Raw genomic sequence first — 6,250 nt, 5'->3', positions numbered from 1 at the left:
CTGAGGAAATTCAGGTAGATCAGAGACATTTTAATATAAATTATCCAGGCAGGTTAAGAATGAAGCAGGTTTTTTCAGTTTTGTGTAAATCATCGTGTACTTGCCTTGACTTATCACTTCTAGTGACAATCTAGCCTATTCATAAGAGAAAGTCCTACGAAGCCCTGATCCTTCTCACTGAATGTCTTCAAGGATAAAATTTAAAGTGACCTTTCCGTGGTTACTTAAAAAAACCTCTCTGTATGAGACTGTTACTCAAGAACTCAAGATCCTGTCTATTAATATTCTGTCTCCAACTATGTCCCCTCTACTTTGCATGCCCATGTCCCTGAATCTTGGTTCAACCTTTTAACACTTGTCCTAAATGGTAAGACTAATTGATTGAAAAGTTCAGAGTGTAAACTTACTTTATAATCTCATCATGCTATCAGGTATCACTTTTTTCTTTAGAACAGAGGAAGAATTTGCAAATTAATAGTCATCTATACGTAAGAGATAAAGTGACAAATAGTTCTCCCACTCTCTAAAGAGAGACCCGTAATATATGTGATTATAAAATCTCTGAAAAGTACCTGTCTGCCTATACATTTTTGGAAGCTGAAATTTTTGGGTGCTTCAGGTCAACATGACCTTCCACCTTTAGCAAAGGGCACCCAGAGCTCGGGGAGCCAACAGCTTCAACTCTGACCTATGCTTTTGTAGCCAAATGATGTTGAGACATTATAATCACTCTTTTAAAAAAAAAAATTTTTTTTGTTTATTTACTTTTGAGAGAGAGAGAGGGAAAGAGAGAGAGAGTGAGTGGGGGAGGAGCAGAGAGACAGGGAGACATAGAATACTAAACAGGCTCCAGGCTCTGAGCTGTCAGCAGAGTCTGACGTGGGGCTGGAACTCAGGAACCGCGAGATCATGACCTCAGCTGAAGTCGGACACTTAACTGACTGAGCCTGCCAGGTGCCCCTATAATCACTCTTTTAAGGAAAATTCACTATAGCCTCAAGATCCTTGAGGCCACGTTTTCCTAAGATCAGGATTCAAAAATTTTGCACAGTACTGCCTACTAGAACTTTCAGTAAAAATAGAAATCTTCATGTACATTGTCCTATTTGGTAACCACTACCCACATGTGGCACCTGAGCACTTGAAATGTGTCTAGTGTGACTGAAATTAAATTTTGTATTGATCTAAATAGCTACATGTGGCTCATGAATACCATACTGAACAGCACAGGTTTCAATATATATTTAATTTGGTTGTCACATCAGGCAATAAAAAGGCTCTTCAAAAATGACAAATGTCACCATGGAGAGAAGGTGGCTGGTACAAATAATCCAATCATAAAAGACTCATTTTTGTTTTGGAATATGTGGCTAAATTTCACTTATTTAACATTTATACTTCTTTAATATTTTTTAATTGGAAATGTGGTGTCTATAAGGTACTAAAGTTTTAGTCTCAAGCTTCCTCTTCAATGCTTTTCCCTGAAGACCTTATAAAACTGCTTTAACTCCCAGTGGAATAACATCTTGTACACTATCATGGGACTTAACCTTATTAAATTACCATGTGTGAAATGCCCATAACTCAAGTAGTAGCAGGTGCAAAATAGAGCAGCTAGCGGGAGAGTGACAGTAATTTTTAACATCTATACCAGCTGGCAGAAACGACAGGTGCTTAATTCCTCAGTCTTTAAAAATAACTTTTGAAAGCCTGTGCTGCATAAGCAAATATTCTCAAATTTGTTTTTTTAACTACCTTCAAATTACCTTCCTGAAAAAAATGTAATATTATACACTGTGGGCCTCAAGGTATATATATATTTGAAACTTAGCATACAGGAACTTAATTTATTCCCCTCTATGAATAAAATAAACAATTATTAAATCAGGGAAATAAAAATTAGTTTTTGAGACTTCATAGTAATATTTCTCAAAAAACATATCAGAAAGAGCTCTTAACATATATTTTTCTAACTATATTTACATGTTTTTTTCTATACTGGCAAATAAAACTTGGAACTTCATAAACATTCTTTATCATAGAATGGATAAAGAATGTCTTCCTTTAAATTCTAAGTCTAGTGAAAACCATGAATCTATAGATTTATTTAGCGAACCAAGTCTATACCACCCCCTCCAAAAAAAGAGATTAAACAGCAAGTATCAGCAGTCCAGACTGAAGAGTTATGTTCCCTTAAATTATCAGAATAACTGAAATTAAGGAAGAGTATAATGATGGAATAATTCAGTCAATGATCTCAATTTTATAGTTCAATGAGTAAGCCCCAGACATGTAGGGGTAGGCCTGCTGAGAAGAAACAAAGTCAGACTTTTCAGGGACAGATCTTGAAGTTGCCCAGAAATGCTCAAAAAAAAAAAAAAGTAGAAATACTTCTCTTCTTCTTGAACTTTTAAAAAATAACAGAAGTTAAATTCCTTTGTCAGTAATCACATAGGTGGCCAAGAAAAATTTGAGTAGGAAATAAGTTGGGCTTTTCTTTCTATTCTTAAAAAAAAAAAACAAAAAAGCTTATCCTTTTCTGGGGTGCCTGGGTGGCTCAGTTGGTTAAGCATCCAACTCTTGATTTCAGGTCAGGTCACGATCTCATGGTTTGTGAGATAGAACCCGGCATCAGGCTGTATGCTGACAGCACGGGGCCTGCTTGGGATTCTGTCTCCTCTCTCTGCCCCTCCCTCATGCTCACTCGCACTCTTTCACTCTTTCTCTCTCTCAAAGTAAATAAACTTTAAAAAAAAAGAAAGATTATCCTTTCTGATTGTCTTCCTCCAACCTATGAAGGAGAAAATCAACTCATCTCATAATATTCATTGTGTAGGGTAAGAATAAGTATAATGCTATTAGAAGAGTAGTAATGGATAATAATGCTTAGTGGTACAATTAAAAAAATAAAAAGTGAATTTAAAAGTGATGGGCAGGGGCGCCTGGGTGGCTCAGTTGGTTAAGCATCGACTTCGGTGCAGGTCACGATCTTGCAGTTCATGAGTTCAAGCTCTGTCTGTGCTGACAGCTCAGAGCCTGGAGCCTACTTCAGATTCTGTGTCTCCCTCTCTCTCTTCCCCTCCCCTACTCATGCTCTGTCTCTCAAAAATAAATACACATTAAAAAAAGTGATTGGCAAAAAAATATTTGTGGAAAATTCTTAAAATATATATATTAAAGACTTAACCCATAACTTGTATAAAAGTGTGCTTAATGATAATCATTCGATGACCACTGGTAAGATTCACTGGAACCATAATTCAGCAGAAATGTTCAAATAGCAAACATGTACTTTCTCTTGCTTACTTTTCCATCGTCATCAGTTAGACTTTCTTAGGAAGACCTTGAGGGGCACCTTAAGGGGCAGGTGCTTTAGAGTCAAGGCTTGGGTTTGATCCTTACTGCTACTACTCCTGTAACAGCAGTAGCTGTGTGACCATGGCACAATCACTCAACCTTTGCAGGTCTCAAGTTTATCTCCCATAAAATGTCTTTTAAAAAGGAAGGATTGTTTTATGGATTAAAATAAATTAAGAATGTGAGGTATTTGGCATGTGGCAAGCACTCAACTATTTTTCTTCTCAGTTTCTTTAATACTATCCTCTGGGTTTATATGGAGTATTGAGTTAAATCTTTAATAACTCCCCATTACTGAGAGAATAAAATTCTGAAATTATCAAGACACACAAGAGCTTTTAGGAACTTTTTCAGTTTTGTCTCCTGGTATTTCTTCTTAATTACTCTTCCTCCCAATCATACTGAATGGTACAGTGGGTAAGAGCTCTGACTTAGGTTTCAATCTTTTCTGTCACATCCTAGATATGTAATATTGATTACATCATACATAAAATACAATACTTAGGAAGCTCCGCTGTGTGAGTTAAATGAGGCAATATAGATAGAGTGCCTATGGAAGAGCTATTTATTGTGAAATCTAAACAAAGGAAATGGTAGGTATTATAATCATCACCTCTTGAAATTGTTATGAAAGTTCCTACTGAGAAAAATTATTTCATATCATTTTTAATGTTTATTTATTTATTTTTGAGAGGGGCAAAGAGAGAAAGAGAGAGACAGAGAATCCCAAACAGGCTCCTTGCTGTCACCACAGAGCCTGACTCAGGGCTGGAACCCACAAACCATGAGATCATGACCTGAGCCAAAATCAAGAGTCAGATGCTTACTGACTGGGACACCCAGGTGTCTGTTACATCTAAGACTTTACTCAGCTATCACCTCTTCCATTGACCTTTCCTCACTTCATCCACCCAGAAATCCTCACCAATGTGTATCCTATAGTACCTTGTATCTATTACCATATGTATAATATAGCATAATTACTTGTTTGCATCACAACATATCTGTATCCCCAGAGTGTAGAACAGTGCCTGACACATGGTTAGCATTAAATAATTTTAAAAGCATGAATAAATAGATGAATGAAACTATATCTAATATCTTCCCTTCCCTCAATCTTGAAGTAAAAACAAAAACAAAACAAAAAAAAAAACCAAAAACATGTCCTATTGATATGTGTATCCTGAATTTTTAGGTGAATAATAAACTCAATAGGTATTCAATTCACTAAAAGTTCAGTGAATGTATTCATGAATTAATTTACATAAGAATGTATTAATAAATGAAAATTCCTACAACTCTGAATACAATCCCTACACTCTGAAGTATATAACCACCTTCTAGGACCAGGTAACAAATGGGCACAAACTCTTTTTGATTGGTAGTGTTTGTCTGGAACACCTTTTTAACCAGAATTACTATGCCCAAGTTCAACAGGAAAGAATGCTGTGATTGATTAGCATCAAAATAAGTATTGTGAAGTCTGCCCTAAGATAGGATGGGTAAGTAATGGCATGCATGCCATGAATTTGTTGCTTCTGAGAGTCTAGGGAGTTTTCTTCATCAAATCAGTCCATTTCAATAATGTCAGATATTATAAGATCAATACTGAACTGATCACATTTTAAAATTATTCATTGGGCCATGTTCTATCTCAGCACATCAATGAACAAAACATACAAATACAGCAGTCATCATGGACTTCCATTCTGCAGGTGGGAAAACAGATAACTAACCAAATACATAAATAAATAATATAGGATTTTAGAAGGCTATTATGTTATAGAGAAATGGAAAGTAGGGAGAGGGAATGCAAAGCAAAAAGGGAAGGAGAGGGCTAGGGACAGACCAGGGAAGACCAGAGAAAGCTGAGAAAAAACTCGGAATAGGTTAAGCCAATTGTTTCATGTATTTAATTCCAAAAATGGTTTCGTCTCCATTGGATTACATTGATAAGTAATCCAAATCACTGCCTTGTTTTCCCTTGTGGTTCCCTTGTGAATATAGGAGTTTAGAATTTATCTGTCAAATCCCTTAAGTTGTGGGGGCACCTAGGTGGCTCAGTAGGTTAAATATCCAACTCTTGATTTCGGGTCAGGTCATGATCTCACAGTTTGTGAGTTCTAGCCCTGCTTGGGATTGTCTCTCTCCTCTCTCTGCCCTTCCCCCACTTGTGCGCAGGCAAGCTCTCTCTCAAAAGTAAATAAAGATTAAAAAAAATTTTTTTTAAGTCCTTAAGTTGTAGCTCCTGAACATCACATGGCAAATAAAATCTACCAATATTGAATCCAGTAAAATTAGTATATCTCTCCAGTTGATTTTTGTCTCAATATTCTAAATTCAAGTTCTATAAGTTACAGCAAATAAAACACAATAAAACTTTATGCTGCAAAATATACACACACACTCAAAAGGCTAAGAAAGATACAAGTATTGTTGATGTCGATATGGATAATGATGAGATTTTTGCTTGTTTGTTTGCATGTTTTCTTTATGTAGGAATTCTTGACTTTTCATAGTAGGGGTATATTGCTTTTGTGATTAGCAATTAAAAACAAAATAAATACTTCTTTTAATTTTGAAGTCTTTGAATTTTGAAATACCACATAATAGTAGTAGAACTAATGTCAAAAGGAAGATACGGTAACAAAAACATTTTTAAAAGACAGTTTACTTGAAAGGAAGATTGTAAGGAGGTTTAGGTTTTAAAAGGAATGGGTATCCATATCAAAAGTAAAGATTTAATGAAAATTTCCATATAATTACCATATTACCCAGTTTTCATTTTTCAGTTGTTTATGGTTATAATAATACAATATAATAATTAATATTATTATAATATATAATATAATATAATATAATATAATATAATATAATATAATATAATATAATA

At 35.0% G+C, this 6,250-nt stretch overlaps 1 long non-coding RNA gene across 1 annotated transcript in view; it reads right to left on the bottom strand.

The window, feature by feature from the left end:
- Positions 1-6,250, bottom strand: part of LOC121031010 (uncharacterized) — a 63,374-nt gene that overhangs the window by 626 nt on the left and 56,498 nt on the right. The window lies entirely within an intron of this gene.

The sequence above is a fragment of the Herpailurus yagouaroundi genome, unplaced genomic scaffold (assembly GCF_014898765.1).
Source record: "Herpailurus yagouaroundi ecotype Mexico unplaced genomic scaffold, PumYag 140, whole genome shotgun sequence".
NCBI lineage: Eukaryota > Metazoa > Chordata > Mammalia > Carnivora > Felidae > Herpailurus > Herpailurus yagouaroundi.
Note: the sequence above shows the minus strand (reverse complement) of the source record. Positions and strands in the feature narration are given on the sequence as shown.